This window comes from Mya arenaria, chromosome 14, assembly GCF_026914265.1.
Source record: "Mya arenaria isolate MELC-2E11 chromosome 14, ASM2691426v1".
Lineage (NCBI taxonomy): Eukaryota > Metazoa > Mollusca > Bivalvia > Myida > Myidae > Mya > Mya arenaria.
In genome coordinates this window covers 24,015,830-24,039,702 of record NC_069135.1, presented here as the reverse complement: position 1 = coordinate 24,039,702, position 23,873 = coordinate 24,015,830, and the positions used below count along the sequence as shown (strand labels likewise).

Here is a 23,873-nt window from a genome sequence, read left to right as displayed (position 1 = left end):
GTAGTTTTGAATGTTTCAGCCGGAATTGAGTGAGGAAACAGCTTCTGCTGCTGCTGCTGCTGCTGAGATTCCTCCAGAAATTTAAGAACTGATGAAAAATTATTTTGATGATTTGCCTAAAGTTACGAATAAAAATGAATGTTAAAATAAAAGTTAAGATCTATGTCAACAGCTTAATGAAAGTAATGACATGCCAACCATTCATGAATATAAACAACAGGGCAGTAAATTTAATAGTAAAATTATTGTCTTAGGCAATGAATTATGGAAGATACATTCCCGAGTTTAAAAGATCGCCTTTACGTAAATATCTTACCTGAATAGTGCTGTTAATCCGTTTCGAAATGGTAAAAAAATTAGGAGTCGGCAGACATTATTAGTTTCATTGTTACTAAATTTAGCCCCAAGTGTCTTCATGTCGACGATGTATTCATACGCGTGGGAAGGCTACATGCTACTTGGAATTATCGAGTGATGAATTGCGGTTCGTGGATAATAGCAAAATAAAAATGATCTTTTATTTTCTTTTATAGTTGTAATTATAAGGATTGAATATTATTTTTTTTCTGTGTTTCATTGATGTATGAAGTGTTAGAAAAAGTACACCTAATTTATACATTCTTGAGGTGTAATTTTACCGACACTTCATACATCGATGAAACGCAGAAAAATAATGTTCAATTCTTAAATGAACACAATAAATTGTACACACTCACTTAGGATTATCAAATATATGTATTAACGTTTGATAAATATCCAATTAAGTTCCATTTCTTGAAATACATATTTTGTATGAGAAAGTAAATTACCGGATATTCGCCAAATTATAAAAAAATAAGCATATTAAGTTATGAAAATCCCTAAAATTGGCTCAAACAAAAAATGTGATAGTTATTATAATGTTACTGCGTAGAAAAAATATAATTAATTAAAAGCATCCTTCGAAAGAGATTCCAAAGCGATAGGTACGGTGAATCGATAAAACTAAACATTAATTTCAAGTGGTCTTATGCAAAAATTATATTACATACATGATAGCAGATTCAAACACGAAACAAAGATATAAGTAAGCAAACATAATATACATGACACATGTTACATTTTTAAACTACATTAAAAGTATGCAGTCATATTTTTTTTTCGTTTCCTTAAACTTTGAGAGTGTATACTTCGTTAAATAACCTTTTGACATCGGCCATTTCTCTAGAACTGTGATATAAACAGATAAATGGGAAATATTTAAAAAATGGTAAAGCTAAATACTAGCATACTTTTTAAAAGCCTACTAATAACTTTGGTTTGAACATACTACTATCGTTTGTCTTAAACGCCTACTAATAGAGTATGAATTAAAGGGGTCTTAATAGTTTGTCCTAAAAAGTTTAATCCTAGCGCCTGTCTTAACAATCCTACTTGCGCATTTGTCAGGTGATGTACAATCCCTCATGGCATACCCATCACCCTGACACTTGGCCCCTCCGAACATGGGAATTGGGTTGTCACATGTTCTGTTTCTTGACTGAGTTCCCTGTCCTTCACACGTGACTGAACACTGCGTCCATTCTGTCCAGTTCGACCAGCCGCCGTCAACTGTGAAAGGAAAATACATTCAGCAACGCCAGAGCTTATGTAACTGTAAATTAAAGACGCATTTATAGACGACTGGCCTTCAGTAATTGTTAACTAGGAAACGCTTAATACAACGCCAAACATTTGGATCCTGTAAACTAAAGATTTATTTAACAACGCAAGAACATTGCTAACTGTTGCTTCAGTAATGTAGATTAAATATCTATTTAAAAACGACAGAATTTCGCTAACTGTAAACCAGACTATATTAACAACGCCAGAATTTCTGTAAGTGTAAATTAAAAACAAAATATATAACACCAAACCTTAAGCTGTAACTGTACCTAGCTGTACAATTTAAACAAATGTTTCACACTATTAATGACAGAACGATTTCAGACTTTAAACAAAGATAACGGAAACTTTAAATAAGCCGGATACGGCAAATGCAAAAAACAACAACAAAAAAAAACACATCAATCTAATTATCATAGATCCGGCAATTGTGAAAGGGACGTTAATTTGCGCAAGCCTGTCAGCAACAGTGAATTATATATTTCATACATCCAACATATTGCATAATCATGAGATACATTAAATAATGCAAGATATCAAATGCATAACTTTGGTAAAATGATAAGCCTGAGTAGCCTTTAAAAAATGGTATAACAAAGTCAGATATTAACTAATTTGTAAAACAAATTATGCTTTTATTTATCTAAACCATAACTGAACAACTTGTGAGTAGTGTGCAGCATGAAAAGGTGTTAGTTCTATGCACTTTAAAGCCTGTTTTTATGATATTTATCTTACCGAAAACGTTTCGCGAATAGATTTTTTTTTCACAAATTAAGTGGTTAACACGAAACAATTCGCGAACGTTATCAGGCTATTTTACAGCGGTAATAAGCCACCATAACATACACATAGGATAACGTTAAGATATGTTTATTAACTTACCAGGACAAAGCACATAAGGGCATTTCAGGTTTTCTTCAGATGACCCTGAACAGTCTTCTCCGCCATTTTTTGGAGCGGGATTAGTACATGTACGGAATTGTGTTTTGTAAGCATCTCCGCATGTGGCAGAGCATTTTGACGAGACTACCCATGCAGACCAACTGCCGTTCACTAGTCCAATCAAAATTACGTTTGTAACAAATGTCGCCAGAATTCATATATATAAACAATATGCATACACATTCATTTACAATTCTCGAAAATAAATGAGTTTTTATTCATATAATTATATATATGAATAATAGAATAGCACTTATCAATTAAATCACTTAAACACTTTTGCAAGCACACAGAAAATATTATGCAGATATAAAATCATGTATTTACATCGAAGCAATTCAAACTAAAAGAACATAAAAGAAGTGAAGTAAAGGAAATAAAATTACAATATCTGTTAAACATGTACAATATTTACCCGGACAATTGTCATAACTTCCTCTAACACAGCTTTCATGTTGGAGTTTCGGTCCTTTACAATCGCTGCCGTTGTTTTGAGGTGCAGGACGGTCACATGCTCTCTTCCTGTTGCGGTTGTTGTTACAGCCGCATACTCCCCAGCTTTGCCAGTCCGACCAGCGTCCCGGGACTTGTAATATTAAATAGAAACTACACGAAACATCCCAGCACCTATTTTGTTATGTTTACCCTATTAAGAGGCACCAGGTTCAACAACCAGACACACATACAGCAACAACACAACAAATACCTTACTTATATATCATTACAACACATTTGTTATTGCTACGTAAGAGCGCCTTGGAATGGTCAGCGATGCGAGGTTTAACTTGTTTAGTGAGAGCATAGTAGAATTAAGAATGGTGTGAATGTTTTTAAGGCGTACCTATTCGTCTTCGGGAAAATAAGGCTATGGTTAGATTACACGGCGTAATGAAACTGCCAATAGAGTCGGTCATTTTATGAGCATGCTTTCGAGTCCCACAACTGTATGCGTTACATCAGGATTATTTATATATGTGTGTTGATCATTATACATATAAAATGTTAAACTTTTATAACCGTAGCGGTTAAATAAGTCAGTTAATTTAAGGTATAATAGAAACTAAATAAAACAACAATTCTTTGCTGGTTACCTAACGTATTACGTCTATAAAATTGTCATTAACTGAATATGTAAACAATAACTATGTTTTTTGTTTTTTTTTAAAAAGGCAAACTTTGTCGTTATCTCTTAAACGGATTGTATTCGAATTTTGAAAGATAACTGCACACGAATAGTTTGTATAAGATACCAGACTGTTTACAATGCTTAGTCATCTTTACTAATTATAAAACTATCTTTGCGTGTTGATATTATTTCTTTTCAGAACTCTGTGATCGAATGTAAACGTTGGTAGATGTCTAAACGATTTATAGAATACAGAACATCGTCTTTGGTATCCAAACACATTTTTATTGCTGAATGGTAATCCGGATATTATAAACAAAAACACCCTCATTCTAAAGAACCAATCGATTCTTAAGTCTGGAGTGATATATATAAATCACATCACGACTATCTGTCAACACTGAAATGACTAGAGCGCTAACAAATACGCCTATTCATGAGTGCCAAAACCGCAAGTGCACTTCATATCACGACAACCTCTCACCATGTAAAGAGTCAGTGTACTAAAAAGTATCCAGACTATTTGTCAACACTAAAACTATCCTTATGCCTCCTATCACGACTATCTGCCAACAATTAAAGCAATAGTGCGCTAATTGGCACGGCTATATGATAACACTTAAAATACTAAGTGCGCTAACTATCACGACTATCTGTCAAAACTGAAAAAGACTAATGGAATCTCTATCACAACTATATGTCAATACTGAAAATAGTAGTATGCTTCTTATCACGATTATCTGTCAACACTCAAAACACTTGTGCCTAAATATCACGAGTATATGTCAACACTAAAAATACCAGTGAGCTTTATATCACGACTCCTGTTAACACTGAAACTAACAGAACACTAAAGCTAGCCGTTCGCTTTCATTCACTTCCATTTTTCGGCACTAAAATGCAAGCGCGCTAATATCAATATGTAAAATACAAGTTGTGTTTCTTATCTTCCAACACTTAATTTTACAAAAGCGCTTTCTATTATGACTGACTGTCCATATTGAATAAACATGTGCCCTTTCTTTCTCAAATATCTGTTTACATGTAAAATACTAGTATATCACAACTATCTATCGAAACTGAAAATACCAGCGCGCTAACTATCACGACTATCTGTCAGAAACTTTACTGTCATTGCATGTTATATCTTAGCCGGACATAAAATACCAGTGCGCAAACTATTACGACAATTTTTCAACACTGAAACGACAAGTGCGCTTACTAGTGCGCTACTTATCCCGACTATTTGTCAACACTAAAATGACTAGTGCGCTACTTATCCCGACTATTTGTCAACACTAAAATGACTAGTGCGCTTACTAGTGCGCTACGTATCCCGACTATTTGTCGACACTAAAATGACTAGTGCGCTTACTAGTGCGCTAACAATCACGACTATTTGTCAACACTGCGCTAACTAGTGCGCTTACTAGTGCGCTAACTAGTGCGCTAACTATCACGACTTTTTGTCATCACTGAAACGACAAGTACGCTAACTATCACGACTATCTGTCGACACTAAAATGACTAGTGCGCTAACTAGTGCGCTACTTATCACGACTATTTGTCAACACTAAAATGACTAGTGCGCTAACTAGTACGCTAACTATCACGACTTTTTGTCAACACTAAAATAACCAGTGCGCTTACTAGTACGCTAACTATCACGACTTTTTGTCTACACTAAAATGACTAGTGCGCTAACTAGTGCGCTAACTATCACGACTTCTTGTCTACACTAAAATGACTAGTGCGCTTACTAGTACGCTAACTATCACGACTATTTGTCGACACTAAAATGACTAGTGCGCTAACTAGTGCGCTACTTATCACGACTATTTGTCAACACTAAAATGACTAGTGCGCTAACTAGTGCGCTAACTATCACGACTTTTTGTCAACACTAAAATGACTAGTGCGCTTACTAGTACGCTAACTATCACGACTTTTTGTCGACACTAAAATGACTAGTGCGCTAACTAGTGTGCTACTTATCCGACTATTTGTCAACACTACAATGACTAGTGCGCTTACTAGTGCACTAACAATCACGATTATTTGTCAACACTAAAATAACCAGTGCGCTTACTAGTACGCTAACTATCACGGCTTTTTGTCTACACTAAAATGACTAGTGCGCTAACTAGTGCGCTAACTATCACGACTTTTTGTCTATACTAAAATGACTAGTGCGCTTACTAGTACGCTAACTATCACGACTTTTTGTCTACACTAAAATGACTAGTGCGCTTACTAGTGCGCTAACTATCACGACTTTTTGTCATCAATGAAACGACAAGTGCGCTTACTAGTACGCTAACTATCACGACTGTTTGTCAACACTTAAATAACCAGTGCGCTTACTACTGCGCTATCTATTACGACTATTTGTCAACTCTAAAATAACCAGTGCGCTTACTAGTGCGCTAACTATCACGACTATTTGTCAACACTACAATGACTTTTGCGCTCACTATTTCGACTATCTGTCAACACCAAAATAACTAGTGCGCTCACTATCACGACCATTTGTCAACACTAAAATGACTAATGCGCTAACTATCACGACTATTTGTCAAAACTACAATGACTAGTGCGTTTACTAGTGCGCTAACTATCACGACTTTTTGTCAACAATGAAACGACAAGTGCGCTCACTATCACGACCATTTGTCAACACTAAAATGACTAGTGCGCTAACTATCACGACTATTTGTCAACACTACAATGACTAGTGCGCTCACTATTACGACTATCTGTCAAAACTTAAATAACTAGTAAGCTCACTATTACGACTATCTGTCAACACCAAAATGACTAGTGCGCTCACTATCACGACCATTTGTCAACACTAAAATGACTAGTGCGCTCACTATCACGTCTATTTGTCAAATATACAAAAGGACAAGAATACCGAAAAATACACAAAAATGATGTTTTGGCCTGGAAAATTGCAATAAGGTCATTTAATATCCAAATTCAGTTAAAATACAGAAAAAAACATTAACTACAATAATTTTATCTATAAAATATGTTGAATCATTTATCTTTCTTCATTTTTATCTATAAGTTATACAGAGTAATTTTGATTTTATTTACAGGGATTTAAGCAAATTAAACTATTAACGATCTTAACAATTTTACTTAAAGTCCAAAAATTGGCTTACTGTCACACGTATCATTAAAACATTGCCCTCTCTCGTAGTCTCTTCCATGACATGTGTTGTTTGCATAACAGGTCCGCAATCTGTGTTAGGAAATATAAATGGGTAGAACATCTATAAAGACTGAGCACAATAAAAGTCTTATGCAACTCCCCGCCTTAAAGCGTTTTTTGTTAATATAAAAAAACGGAAACAAGGGTACAAACGGACCACATACGTACGACTTTAAGACAAATTTATGTATAAGTAATCTAATATCTCTGTTCATAACTATGTTGCAGTAGAGTAGACTTTTACTAGAACTAAGAATCTTGATTTGAAATATAAAAAAAATATTGAAAAAATACAACCAACTTGCATAACCATGTAAATGGTATTTTGATAATGTTATTATAGTGTTGCTTTTTGAATGTTTTTGTTTACCTAACAAGCGAAGTTCATACCTAAACATTGTTCCAACTTCACAATTTTCAGCTCCAAAGCAAGAACTCCATTCCCCCCAGTCATCCCACACTGAAGATAAAATATAATACAAGCGGGAAAAGGGAAACTGGGAATGAGAAACTTACCAAAATATGATAGACGCTTATGACATGACAAAGGTTGCAACATTCTATGTCAAATATATATGTATTCAATAAAATTTAAACAAAATATTTATTTTAAAATTGCGATATGTTAAGTGCATAAAAATATTGATGGATCTTTAAAAATAATTGTTTAGAGATTGTATCATTGGGCTCAAAACAGTTGTATACATAATATTTAAAAAAAATAATAGGACACATCTTAAAACAGGGTATAATTTGCATGGCGGGAAGTCGGTGTTATTGCAACATAGACTTCCATTGGCTCGCCGTATTCAATATGGCAGCTTCCATGATTACAACGTCATTCCAGGAAACACAATCACAGTGGCTTGATGTCAGGAGATAATACTTATTATCTAGCCGCTATTAGTTCAGTTAGACAAAATGATGATTTATTTTGGCTAGATGTACTAATATGCGCTCCTTTTATCGAGCCATTGTGATTGGGTGATGCTATATTGTTTGTCTTAACCAATCAGAATTGCTATTACAAGATGGAGATAGTACCCCATGATGCTTATTATACCAATGATATTTATTTTCACCACAAATAGATACTTTATTGAACCTAAATATTATTTGTAATGCTATATAATAATTGTTAACTTCTTTAATGTATTTTTTTGAATTACTTTACTTCTTATAGATCAAATTTATTGTTTTGGTCCAGAATTACTATTTTTTATTAAACAATCATACAATACATATTTTCTTAGTTGAGTTCGTATATTTTTTATTAAATAAATACATTTGACAGAATATCGAAATGTTTATCACGCTCGCTGATTGAACGTTGTTTACCTCAATCATTTACGCAATCGATGGATACTCGTATTATATCATCTGTAAAAGTCCATAAACACTTTTAATTACCATTTACAAATAAATGGCTAACGTAAAAATGAGTTGATCCACTCTGGTGTCACACTTAAAAAATGTTTCTTACTGGTCACGATTTTTTCTGAGGGAAATACTGGAAATAATTTTAATTCAAGTTATCAGTTATGTTGTATGTGAAACATAATGCTGACCTTGTTAAAATCGTAATAGAAATGGTAGCTTTAAATGATAATCCCACAAACAAAAAATTGATCAGTGTATAACGCAACAACTTTAGACAGACAATTTTACTGAAACCTTAACTGTCGCTGTATACTGACGCAGAATGTCATGAAATTTGTTCCAAAATTACTATCACCAAAAGATCTCCATTCAAAACCTTTCCGTTTAAAATCTTACCGTTAAAACATGTTTTAAATTCAAATCCAGATCCATCGCATTCCTTTCCTCCATTCGATGGCATTGGATGTTCGCACTGACGATATCTAATACAAGAAAAAACAACAAAGAACGCAATATCGTTAAATTTCGCTTACATCCTAAGTTGTCGCCATACACATATGCTTAGTATAACATTTTTGTATGAATAATGTGTATAATGTGTACATCAGCAGTGATGTCTATATAATGATAAATTTCAGAGTATGATTTTTATTCATACCGAAAATGCATGCCGGTTGAGGTCCACCTAAATTGTAGCGCGAATATGCAGAATAACACATGGCAGTGTTTATCTAATACATGATGTGTCCCCCTTATCAACGGGCATACGACAAATGTCGAAAGATTTAACATTCCATAGTCTTAATTTACCAATCAAACTTTTATTTTCAAAACAGATGATATCACTACTTAGATCGTTTCGTCAAAGCAACCGCACGATTGTGCCACTGAATATGGTGTGTACGCGAATGAATTCATTAACTCAGGGAGATATTTGATATATACCGATGTTTTCTAATGATAAGACGTCTCGCACATTTTAGACTCCTTGCAATTGATCATATAACCATAATGTCACAGGTCACTAAATTTTATAGGTTAAATAACACTAAAGAAAACAAACATATGTGTATATTTATGCCACCTGTTGTTCTTACGAGGCGGAAAAAAATATTCCTACATAAGTGGAGCATTCAATATCGTCATATATAAACCGAGTATGTAGAACTTGAAATTCTTACATATTTTTAAATTATTAGCTGTCAATTGTCCCTAAATAGCGGAATATTAAAGAAAGGTTCTTGTTTACTAACTATGTATGCTTTCAGTTGTCCCTTTACAGCGAAACTTTCTAGCATACAGAGTATGAAAGTCGTCAGTTGCCTCTTCAAAGAGGGAAATTCTAACATTTTGGCTTATTATATACTGAGCAAGCATGCCGTCAATAATCCCAACCTGGCGGATAAACTATAACATTCTTCTATATCGAGTATGTATCCCGTCAGATATTTCTAAGGTTCATCTATACTGAGAGTATGTATGCCGCCAGTCGTCCCTACATGGCGGTAATACCTTGAACATAATATCACTATAAATTGAATGTGTATGTAGCCATTTTTCTTATGTGGTGGGAAAATAATATAATTATACCGACTTTGTAAGCCGTCATTTGTACTTTCATGGCGGGAACATGCATTCCATTCACCCCAGTCCGTCCATCCACCATCGACTGTAATTTAGAAATAGCACAAGCTTAAATAGCACAGACTATTACAACTTATATTACTATAATGATGTTGAATTATAAAGGGACAATGAATAAACAGAAAATGAATATTGTATCAAATAAATCGTATATAAATACATATTGATTTTATAAAAATGTATATGATTATAAAACAAGCAAAGTTCAACTATCTATTTTCCAACATAAATAACTAACCATCATAACATACAATATATAACAATGGATTGGTGACCTAGAAATAAAAGTATTTAGTTTTAAATAGGTAAAATTTGGGGAAAATATTAACAAAAGCCAGTTATTTTCATTCAGACAGTTGCAAGGAGTAAATTGGGTAATCAATGTATACACTGATAGCATCATCTAGTTTTCTCGGCAATATTTCCAGTCAACACGGTTCCGCTTGTTGAATTTCTACTGTATTTTAGTTAGTTATTTCAAGAATATGAATAAAAGATAATACTAGTAAACACCAGAGTTAATATGTACATTCTGTAATGTTAGTTACAGCATGGTAGAGTAATGCGTATTTGGTTGAAAACAATGTTATTGGTTAATGTACTGCTTCAGCCTGCTAAAAATATTTTGGAAAGTATTGCTTAGTGAAGGAACTTTACTTACCCTGTAATTATATGTAGATTAAAACAGACTTTGCTCCCATTATCAGAAAAAGAAATGTACACATTGTGTCATGGTTGTTCTCTATTGGAATGAAGGGGTTAAAGTCGCACAAAGGTGTTGCGATTATTAAATTATTAATCAAGTTCAACTATCAAATCTTTCGTCGAAATGATATATTTGTGAAAAGAAAGAAAATTGCCTCAAACTCTCGCCACTTCTTTCCATAATTGATATGTTAGTTTTGATTTATCTAATCGAGTATCATTGGCAAGACCATATCCTCTTCCAGTTAATTATTACACTTGTGTTTGAATTGTACTTGACATGATAATTTGCATTCAAGTATTAAACCAAATTAATTTAGAAACTAATCAAAACTAATTGAAATAAAAGACATGATGTACTAAACAATCAGCTGCCAGCCTCAAATATATTTGGTTGCGAAGTTTTTCCCTGTTCTATGCCCATGTTCATATGTTGCTTTTAAATGACGTCTAATTGGACGGTTGACATTATATTTCAAGATGCTATCAACATCAAGCAAAAAAAATGTCCGCTTCTTCTGTAAATGATCCTAAACCTTAAAGTCAGAATATAATACACAAAATCTGTGTATTGATCTTTATATGTATTGCCTCCCTACAGTCTTTTGTCAGGTATCTGCTATATTACCTGTGTATTGCTGGTTGAGATGAAATTCTCTCTTGCCAACGGGGTCCATGTTATTGTATTAAGGTATAATTAAATATTATTTACCATACCGAATTATTCTATTCGAAATTGATTTTAGGAAATATAATACAAGTTATTTTATAAATATGCAAGGTCTTGAAAAGCACTCTTATGTTTATAAAATAACTAAAATTTATGAGTACACAAGAATGGATTTCTAAGACTTCAGATGTAAGTTTTCACTAGTCCCTTTACTAAATATTTTGACTTTGTTTCTTTGATATTATTTGGAAGCATTTTGCACTCCCTTTTACCTTTGTAATAAATGGAAGATGCTGTTAGACCATCAATATGCGGGACATGAAAAATTAAGTTATATCTTCTTCCATATGAGTGAACTTCAGTACATTTGGTAAACGATCCTTTCTTTACTTTAACATGGACATTTGTCATAAAATATTTTATGAGTATGATTTTTTCTACATATCTGTTTGACATTCAAAAATCGAAGATCGTCAAAACTTGCCACCGAGAGCGAGGTTCTACAATGAGCATAAGTGATCAAAGGGACCATTTAATTATATTCTACCTGGAGTTTTTAACTCCATGGTGAGACCACAGACCCGAGACGAAGAAGCATAATCCAGATGACTTGTACTAATGTGTTACAGAGAGTTTTCCTGAGAAGTTTGATTTAAAATTTCACTTCGTCTATATATGTTTGATTCTAGTGTTACCTTCTTATTAATAGTGTTCACAATAGATGTACCTGACAAATCAGAGTCCGAAATTGACCCTAGATATTTGACAGATTCTTGTGACTTGATTTTATGGCGAAACCATTGTTCGCTAAAACACCGACTTTACCAAGCGTAGGTTTGATACATTAATAAAAATCCCTATTCTGAATAAAATCTAATATATCAGAATGAATACCTGGTCACTTCTCTGTTTTCAGCGTTATTCTTAAATAGGAGTAATGTTGTTTAAAACGGATAAAATGCATCTCTAAAAATAACCAAGATGATTGTAAAGAATCCATCGTAAACATTTCAAACCAATCACAAAGTTTTTATTTACAGATGACATCATCAACTCTAGTTTTTGGTTCACCTTACATTAAACAGTATTGCGTTTGTAAGGTTAAACATTTGTAGATTTTCTTGTGCAAAAGACTGAAAAATGATCACTCAAATGAATTGGTTATGTACCGGACTTAGAACTAGGTTTACTAGGTTTGTAAATTGTTCGTTTATAAAACATTTAAACTTTAACAATATATCAAAATAATGTGATACATATTTATAATAAAAACAATATTTAAACATCTTAATGTTTGACAAATTGTTTTTTCATAAACTAATTCTGCAGTAAGTTATTAAATTTCAAACGCTTTATTATTTACATGAAAGGTCAGAATGAAAGTTATGCTCTAAATCTTAATTAACATTAAAACATCCGTTAAACTACACACATCATGCTCAGTTTCACTGTAAATTAATATTTATTATAGACTGAAGAAGCCTTATCTGGTCAGCCCCTTGTCTTTATTTAGTATTTCCCTTGTCTTACCCCAGTACACCATGTAGTGCACATGTAGTGCACCACTACTGCATACAAAGTGCACAAAGTGTCAAGTTTAGTCTTAAAAGTACTGTAAATATTAAAAGTCGATCAAAGAAAATTAGAGTATTTATAGGTCCATCTCGATTATTCAAACTATTTCCGAACTATATCTGAAATATTTCTCAAACAAAACCCAACATATTTATTCTCAACTAAGAACACCCTTAACACTTACATGTACAAACATTTCACATAAACTGTAAACAGAATTCCTTCAAAATTATTCCTGCCAACCTGCAATTAATTAATAGATTAATTAATGATTGACTGAATGCATTTGATTCTGGTAATGCAGCAGGAGCCTTTTTTCTTGATGTAAGAAAACCATTTTATCTAGTTGATAATACTTTTGTACAGCTGAAATTACAACAAATTTGAACATGCAATACTGTTCTGGAAATTATACCTTTTACATAGGCAACAATGCATTTAACTTAGAAAAGTACAGACTTCAAAGTTGAAAAAAGATCACCAGGGCTCTATACTTGGTCCATGAAATCGTGTTTTACAAATAGAATGGGTTTTCATCTAAACCAAACAAAGTGTACGCTATTGGGATCACAGTATAAATTTGGACAAAATAAAAACGTGGGGCAGTCATAACGCATTGTTTTCAAAAAAGCGTAACAAAAATATCTCTTTTAAAGTGCTTTATATCTCGTTTTATAAAGTATCTATTTTACAATCCAAAGTGAGATCTTTTCTTGAACACTAATGTCCAGTATCTGTAAAAGCAGCGAGTATGTATAACTGCACTGCAAAGAAGAAACTGATCAGAAAACCATCCATTTAAATTTCTGAACCGTGTTTTTCTTCTTTTAGTGCGTTTCGCTTTGAAAACGTAAACAGTGCTGGGCAAGAACACCAATGACTTTATCTGACTTAATACATTGAATATTTCGGGTTGTGAATGCAACACAGGTACACGTCGTATTTCGCATTCTTGCTATATTTCATTCCGAAACAATTGTTAGACTGATCACGTACGAAACAACAAGTTTGAATTAAACACGTGCTTGTGTTTGAAATAATATGTTTATCGGAACAATAATATTGATTACTTATTTCTTTTTGAAACCCACGGTAATTCTTATTGCTATGTAAACTCTGATATGTCAATAAGCTAGACGTATATAAACCGCTTTAACTTTTACTCTTATTCTTTTTTGGTCAGGATCATGTGATTTTAACTGCTGTATTTCTCATTGTTGCATTTATTGCAGAGGAAATGCCAATTTGATATTTGACGCCGGGTCGTGTTTGTCGTGGGCCTACCTGGTGTTGTAGTTGTTCCTGCGATCGTGGTCATCCCAGCTATGGGGCCAGCGTCCTTGCACCAGGTCGGGGCTACAATATGAATCCTGTGGTCTAAACATTGGGCCTGTGCCAAAAAACAACTGAAAAAGATACAACTAAATTATGTATCTTCGATGCAGCCTCAAAGTATAATCAATTATTTGAGTGATTTCATACGATTATATATTTATTTGAGCAATACACTTACTATGAAACTAGGATAATTATTATACTGAACACGGCCTTCAAGGAGAATTGTTTAGTAGTCATGATCTTTATTCAAGGTGTAATATCGATGTGTTTCATGGACTATTTGATTAACTGACAAATACACTGTATAGAATCACTGATAATAAGGATAAGTGATATTATGAATACCACCCTTGGCGTATTATTTGTTAAGGAATAAAGTTAATCAAAATGTGAACTGTGTCAATATCTATTTGATAATAGGTGACTTATTATTATAAACCAATGAAATGTTTAATGCATCATTGAAAGAAATATATTTAATTAAATGACATTGTAATGAGCCGTTGGGCATAAAATCCCTGTCATAGAAAATAAATCGAAAAAAGAGAAGATAATTGTTGGTTTCATTGCGATATCAATTATGTCACATTCAGTAAATATACTAACTTTCTTCATGAGGCCAAAATAATTGCTATCTTACTGAAACAATAAATTGCTTAAAGCTCCTTCAAAATGATGTTAATTAGTATTTAATTGAAAAAGCGCGCTAAATTCTTGATGACGGCAATCCATTACGGATTGCATTGCAGATATGTTCAAGCTTTGTTCGTGCTGACGTCAGATTAAGGTACTGAAACTGGCCACAGTTATAAAACAGTGGATTTTATCAAAATGTTATGTAACTGACACAGAACAGTAAGATATCATTTTCAAAAAATACCTATAACAAGTAAAACTCTCTAACGTTTCAATCGGATGAAATTTTATAATGAACGTCTTACTCCTGTTATTCATTTATATATTAGTGTGTATATATAAATGCTTTAATATTTGATATCATAGTTTGAGACTCTGTCAGATCATTTTTTTGTGTATGTTAGTTTTAGGCCTTGTCCGAGCACTATGCCATCGTTTTATACTGATAATATATATCAATACAAGGTCTGACGGACCTGTTCTGATAAGTCACCCCATTACTGCCACAGACGTGTGACATGGCGCGGGTGGAACAGTCCAACTTCAGGATGAAAGTGTTGCACTGGCTATAGCTCTGACATCTCACTCCTGAAATCGTCATTTGTACAGTATAGATTAAAACATATATACATTCGTATGATATCATTTCTATGTGTATAATAACCTCAACAATTAACATGAAATAGATCACCCGATGAAAAAACGGTTAAACTCAAAATAGTAAATTGAACAGAATGTTAGACTGTTCAATTAAGACGAAGATACCTTTTTAATTTACTAATCGGTCATTTAAAAGAATAGATTAGTTTGTGACATATATTAATACATTACTAAAATTCTGATTTTAAAATGATTGTCGTAATTTGATAATCTTAAGAGACACACTATGTGTTAGAATTTCAAATTTTACATGTTTAATTTTAACAGCAATAATAGCAAGTGTTACATTAAAGTGTTTGATGCCTAGTCGTTTTCACTGTACTTGATTGCATCCAACTACACGTAAGACTTTTGCTATCGATAATATCTCATTTGTATTCATGTAAACATGTTTACCTGCTCAAATCAAACATATCAAAATCCATTGTTGATATGTCAACCTTATTGATCGTTGTTCAAAACAATTATCAGCCAAGATATGAATACTTGAATACAAATTGTACGAAAGCACGCTATATAAGATTATAATACGTTCAATTTGACTCACCTACAACCAGCACAACAAAAAGTATAAGTGATTTCATTGTTGTTTTTATAAACAATTTTTGTAGAATAGTGCAAATTTAGTCATTCTTCTTAATGTGTAAGAAATCCTCCTATCTTACAATATTTGCACATGGCCCTCCTATCTCACAATATTTGCACATGCCAATAAGAACGCAGACAATGGTAGTGATAAAGTAATACTGCCCTAATTTACAAGATTTTAATATTATCACACAACTTTCCATATTTGACATCGGAATAGCGGAGTTTGTCTGTCGTATATCACGAAACACTTAAAATCCATTCAGAAACGTTTGGTTACAAATGCCGTAACAGTCATTTATAAATATACTTATGATCGGAAGTAGAGCAGCAACTAAGGCAAGCCCGTAGTGGATATTCTATTACCCACTATTACAACCAAGAAAAACATAGCCTTTTCAATATTTATTTCATTTTCATTGTCTTTATCTTATGTTAGGAAAATAATGGGCAAGGCTCGGAAAAAGTGTCGATAAAATATCAACGGTTCTGTCATGGTATATCTATGATCAGATCCGACCAATCTATTTAAATACCACAAATTGTCCATAAACAGTTACTTGAGAGTTGCCAATCGCCAATGATAGGCGGAGATAGTGAAAGCCGATCTGCCCCCAAAAAGCACACACCAAATACTATACATAGTGAGTAGGTCAAATATTTTGGATTTTTTTGGCTTGGCAACACGAAATGTTACAAATTGAGCGTGCCGTTTTTTGTTTGCGAATGCGCCAAGCAAGGTCTTACGCACAAAGTAAAATAACTTTATAAAGGCTATAACAAGACATAGCATAGCAAACATTGCATATATGTAGGTATAAATGAATTGCGTTTTAAAGAGCCAAGAGCATTGAGGCATGTTGCAAGATTTAAAAGCTGAATTTCTCATTTCTGTTTTATACCCATCTTCATCATATATTGCAAAGAGCTAAGGCCGGGCCAAAGTTGCCTCAGGAAAGTTACTAATTGTGTCACCTGCCAATAATTTAGTTTAATTTAAACATATTTATTTTACAACGATTGTGAAACAAGTTATTACAACATTATATTAATCACTCTCATTGGCCCGATTTTACGCGAGAGTGTGGTCATGCCAATAATTTGGTTGGCGTTTTTATGGCGATGCTATATATTCGCAGCAATATGATTTATTACATATATAAATTTAGCATACAATGGGTGTTGTTGCATAGCATAGCGTGGTGTTGTTGCATAGTATAGCCTGGCAACCATAGCATAGCGTTCCGGCCTTCAGAATTCTGAAGGCCATGTATATGGTAACAGCTGTGTAAAACCATCAGTGTATATATGTAGTTAAGATAACTAGTATTTCATTGGTTGTCAAATCTGCTTTTTGCATGCTTATTATTGTGGTTGTTTATATTTCTTGCACAAAAGTGTTTCACAAAAAGACACTTCAAAGTAAAATAGTTCAAGCATGGTTATAATATAAATATATGAAGCTGGTGTCAGTACGTGATATGCAACACGCATAGAAAATACGTAGTTGACGATATATTTTTGGTTTGCAAATTGAATTCGAATTATTTCTTTGTAAGAAGTGGCTTATTCCATCTAGTCCAGTGGCTTCTTTACGTCTACATTACTAAGTATATCTGTTATATCTTGTTCTGTTATTTCATTTCAAAATATTCATTTAGTGCATATCTTTATCAGTAAATATATACTTATTGTCATTAAATGATAAAAAGGTGGTATTTGTGCACAGGCCTAATTTTCTTTTACAAGTTTTATTGTTTTCCAATATTTGCTCGAATTATTTTGAGACATATCATTTGAAGAATTCTCTAAATGTCCGTACAATAATTCTTTTCCATGTTTCATCAAGTTATTAATCTTATTTCTAAGTGTTTTATATTTATTCCAGTTGCTAGGTAACTTTGTTATTATAGCTTTACGTTTTTGTCGTTCTCTATGTCGAAAAAAGTTCCGTATTACAGAGTCGTACCACGGTTTATCAATTGGTCTAATAATCACTGTTTTTCGTGCAATATGTTTTTCAGCTATCTCAATAAAAAACTTTTGTGAAGGCACAACGTGTATCATCCACAGACTTATGAACTATAAATGACCAGTTATACTCATTAGATTCATTATTAAGTTAATCGTAATTTCCATTTTTATACCGCTATCTTGAACATATATATTGTTGGATATCATAATTGGATCAAATAATGTCTGTTTAATTTCAGTGACTCGTGTTGGTTGCGTTATAATATTTTATTTTTTTTAGATCAAATGTCATCATTGTCGGGACGAGTTTATTATTTCTATTTAATAGGAATTTCAAAGGCTCTTTATAGGCTAGTTTTAAATCTATCCCAAAATTCAACTTCTAGTATTTGGACGCCTATACAATGTACATAGTAAATATATGTTAACAACGTCAATTAATTAAATCCAAATTGATTCAGAAGGATCATTCTCAAGTTCGGTGACACGTTGCGATACTAAATCATTGTTATTGGCGTATACTAGAATCCCACCAGAGAAATTATTTATATCTTTTCTATAAATAGTGTTCAAGTTATTTAGTTTTACAGTTGAGTCTAAAACTTCATTTGAAAGGTGGGTTTCAGAAAAACATAATATTTCAATCTGGTATTTGTTCGTTTATGTATGCTTATTTATTTCTTAAGCTGATGTTTAGATTAATTATTGATAGCGAATTTCAACCTTCTTCAGTAATCGGATCGGGATTCTGTTCAATTCGTTAGATAGAAGGAATTATAATATAGTGATGTACATGTACATATGTATACCTAACATCGACAAAGTACCGTCTACCCAATAAGTACTTATCATACTAAAATACGTTTCTTTCAAGTCACTTGACATTTGTATGAAACAAATATTTAGAAAAGGCTGTGAAACAATACGCACAAACCTCCGTTTTAAGGTGAGGGTAAAATAGCAACTGGTGACAAAGTGTAATTGTTTGACCTAGTTACCCCATTTCTTTTAGCGTAGTACAATCCGATGGATGCTCGCCATTGGTCTTGTTTAATACCCGTGTTTTACATGGTATTAATCAGAATGATTGGATATGTAAGAATGGCTATGCATCCACCGAAGGGACCACATATAACTGAATACCCAGACTAATATATATTGGAAAACAATGAGTCAGACATAGGAGAAGAGTAAAGATAAATAAATCAATAAAGAAATGAAATGGTAGCAATGTTTTCCGAAACTTATTTATTATTTATTATTTTTCTTCTGCATTCATCCCAGCCACGACTTTGGTGCGCGCAAAATGATTTTGTGTAGAACCGAGCTTTTCTCAATGAATTCGTTATTTTTTCAATAAAATTTGGGTGGAGAAAGTGTATTTGTTTGTCTCACTACAGTCATTGTTTTCCATTGTTTTCCATTAAAAGTCAACAATTATTTACATCTAAAAAAGTACAAGACGAAAACAAATCAGATAATACTAAAGGTTTTGTCAAATCTCTTATTCTTATTAACACTTAATTAGCTATTTTTGGACCTTCTCAGGATTAAGTAAGCAATACCCTTCCAGAAGATTCGTTGCATATCAGCAGCATATCATATTTTCATATTAAGCAAATAACCAAGTGGATGTCAATGCCCTTTAATCGATCAAATAACATGACAAATGTTCGTGTTTTTCATTGTGAACAGTCGATCAAAGTTGTGTGCTAATACATTTGATGGTGTACAACGTATTACGAAAACTAAATACATTATTGGCAGGAGGTTCCTTGGATGCACAATTTTGACAAAAGTATAAAAATAACCTTCAAGTTCATCGTAACAATTTATTGGCAGTTACAAAACGGGATACTCTTTCAACGCCTCATAGCACCAGCTTGAAATGAGAGAAAAAAAAATCTATATTTTTAATATTTATAAAAAGGCTTCACAAATACGGTATAAAAAAGTTAAGAAAAACTGTCATTATTTAAAAAGTATATCAACAGATAGCAAGTGACTGTTAGTTGGAGTATTTGAACGTATTATGTGGCAATTTAAAGCTTTAAAAGCGCGAATATTTGAAATGCGATATGGGATAGCAATCAATACGTACCTCACTTTGCAAACAGAATGTATATAGTATGGAAGCTGAATGCCAATCCGAATAAAACTTGATAGTCTCGATTCAAGTCATTTAACTTTATGAAATGATCTCAGAAGTAAAAAATCATATTGCTATAACTAGTATTGTCGCTGCAAATTCCGAAAAATTACAACTAGTATGTTTAAACATTTAAACACATGCAGGTACCTTTCGGAAAGACCTACGAAAGAACACAAAAACAAAAACAAAACAAGAAACATGGAAGAACAGCACAAAACTCCACAAACAGCACAGTGCATTCATACTAAAAAAAACTAGGTTTATCAAGGATTGTTAGGTACCGCCTTGTAACGGTCAGTAAAATATAAAATTACTGAAGTTTCATAGCTTTAGGTGCAATACTCTTGGACCCACGAGTAGCTATATAGTACAATATTTTTCATATATTTCTTTATTAAGTCAAGTACAATTACTCTTGTTAGTCAGACGGCAATGTGAGGAGCACGGCAGCCAATTCTGACCAACACAAATGTGAAGCAGTATAGTTAATGCTATATGCCACACAATAATTTGCATACCAATTATTACCAAGATTTTTTTATGCAAGACATTAAAGACACGATTAAAATATTTGCCTGTAAACTGTAAATGAATGTATTACATTATTAAACCCAGAGAGTGCCATGTTGTCAAAAAAAACGTAAATGTTTAAATAAAACATAAATTAAACAATAAAACACCTCCCAAATTGCAGCCAATTAGTCAATTCGCAGTATAAAACATTTATAAAACAATTTAGGGGAATTGTAGATAATATTCCACACACATAAGGTTGGTATATAGGTGGGTAATCGCCTCCTTTGAGTTTATGAGGATCTTTTCTTGCCCTATAATGGCTGCATTATCGCTTAATATACGTAATCGTCTGGAACAAATCGTTTATTTTAGGAATCCTATCATTGCGATTAACCACAGACCTGTAAAAAGGTGAATCAATATTGGGATCCCCGCTACATTTCCTTTATTCTATCAAAGGCATCTCTGAATGGTTAGCAAAATTGGTCCAAACTACCGCACGTGCAGGGATGCTTAGCTATCTTCGAAACAAGGTACCCAAATTTACGGTATTTTCGCGCTATTTTGATCGTAAACGAGAAAGTTGCACGTGTTAGTAAACGTTGACGCCGGCACGTCAGAGATGCGCCGACTGTCGTGTCACGTAGGGCATGGAAATATCAAAACAGCAATACCGGTCCCGACCGCCCGCATTTGTGGTTCCGGTGATATCGTCGGAATGAACTTTACATAATAATGTATGGCAAAAACCGCTGAAAAACTACAGTTTTGGACGCATCTTGCGGCCTAAGAAACCGGTGATCGAATAACGTCCCAGGCACACCCAAAATTGCATACGTAGTTATTAGCAAACCCTATACAGCAAAATTCAGTCCCAACTTCTGCACATGTATGGAGCTTAGCTATTTTCGACACGTGTACCACATTGTATGGTATTTTCGTGCCATTTGGATCGTAAACGAGAACGTTGCACGTGTTAAGAATGCTGGCACGTCAGAGATGCGCCGAGTGTCGCGCGAATTAGGGAATGGAGATTCCTAAACGACAATACAAGTCCCGACCGCGCCGCATTTGTGGTTCCGGGGATAACGTCGGCATTAACCTTACAATATAAGGTATAGCAAAATGCTAAAAAAACTACGGTTTTTGACGCACTTTGCTGGGTTAGAATCCGGTCTCCGAATAACGTCCCTGGCACACCGAATATGCGTCACGTAGGTATGAGCAAACCATACACAGCAAAATTGGTCCAAAATTCCGCACGTGCAGGGATGCTTAGCTATCTCCAACACGAGGTTCACCATTTTACGGTATGTTCGCGCCATTTTGATCGTTAACGAGAAAGTTGCATGCGTAAGGAAACGTTGACGCCGGCATTTCAGAGATGCGCCGAATGTCGCGCCACGTAGGCAATACCGGTCCCGACCACCCGACTTTTGTGATTTCGGAGATATCGTCGGCATTATCTTAACTTATATGGTTTGGCAAAAACCGCTGAAAAAATATGGCTTTGGACGCACTTTGCGGCCTTTGCAACCGGTGACCGAATAACGTCCCAGGCACACCGGAAATTGCGTCACTTAGGTATAAGCAAACACTACACATCACAATTAGTCCCACTGTCAACACGTGCAGGGACGCTTAGCTATCTTCGACACGAGGTTCCCCATTTTATGGTATTTTCGCGCCATTTTGATCGTAAACGAGACAGTTGCACGCGTAAGGAAACGGAAAGGCTGGCGCTTCAGTGATGCGACGATGGTTGCGCCACGTAGAAAATTGAGATACCTAAACGGCAATACAGGTCCCGACCGCCCCGCATTTGTGGTTCCGGAGATATCGTCGGCATTAACTTTACAATAATAGGTATAGCAAAACCGCTGAAAAGCTACGGTTTTGGACGCACTTTGCGGCCCTGGAAATCGTGACCAAATAACGTCACAGGGACACCAAAAATTGCGTCACGTAGGTATAAGAAAACCCTTCACAGCACAATTTGCCCCAACTTCAGCACGTACAGGGATGCATAGCTATCTTCGACACAGAATATCGTTTTGTGGACCTGTTCAATCGGTTGCCGTTTGTTGTTTATGAAAGGTCCAATCAAAATCGTCCCCGCTCTAGACGTTATGCCAGGACGTACACAACGTGCTGTCTTCAAAAGCGCAGTTAACTAAAGACTGAAAGTTTGCTAACTTCATTGTATCTTCCACTTCTGTTTCCGCATTGGTAACCTCAAAACATGCATAAGGAGACACCAATCGAAGGGTACTACGTTATAAACACGTCAAGTAGGACTAATTAAAATCACTGGATAATATATTATCTCTTGTTTTCTATCCCACGCATAATAGTGACATAATAATGAGTTGTCACTTTTGTCTCCGAATCTAGTAAATAAGTTTTCTTAGTGACCTTTAGTTGTTGCAATCATTTTCATAAGGAAATATAAACTTTAATTTGGGGACAGAACTGGGGACGTGGGAGGTTGCTAAATACATATTTCAACAGACTGATTGTAAGAAAATTGCTGTATTTATTGCATCAAACGCAAGAGTATGACTTCAACCTTACTCGTTTACATAATAATATAATATTTCTCCCTCACTGGTATAAATCGCATTATTTGATCTAGGTTCCTTTCACCAGATCCCCTCTCTGCGCCCATCCGCTATCAAGAGCGCTTCCACCGTTATGGGCATTGCTATGCCTGCGCGTAGTGTCTCTGTCGACATGTGTTCTGAATTCCATTTGAAAATCATAAACGTTTTTAAGCTTCTTCAACGTGAAATCGATTGAACGCCGACGACTGCAACACAATTAAACTATCAACAAAACTCCACGTATGAGTAAAAAGATGCACACTTCAATAAGTATGACGTGTACTAGCATTCTTTTTCAAAATCTTTTTTTTTAGTCTTTTATATTTCAGTGATCACAAATAGAAGATGTGGAGAGAGAGGTAAAACTTGAGTTAATATTTTAACGGCATGTTGCAAGGACAATATAATTGAAATATATTTTCATTTGAAAAAGTGTAGAAAAAATATTTTATAGATTTACATTTTTATGATTTGTATGTTCATTAATCAGTAATCAAACC

General features: G+C 34.0%; 1 pseudogene; it reads right to left on the bottom strand.

Annotated features, from left to right (window-relative positions):
• The window catches only part of LOC128215933 (SCO-spondin-like), a 55,635-nt pseudogene extending 33,540 nt beyond the window's left edge, over nucleotides 1–22,095 (bottom strand).
• Nucleotides 22,096–23,873: the final 1,778 nt, after the last annotated feature.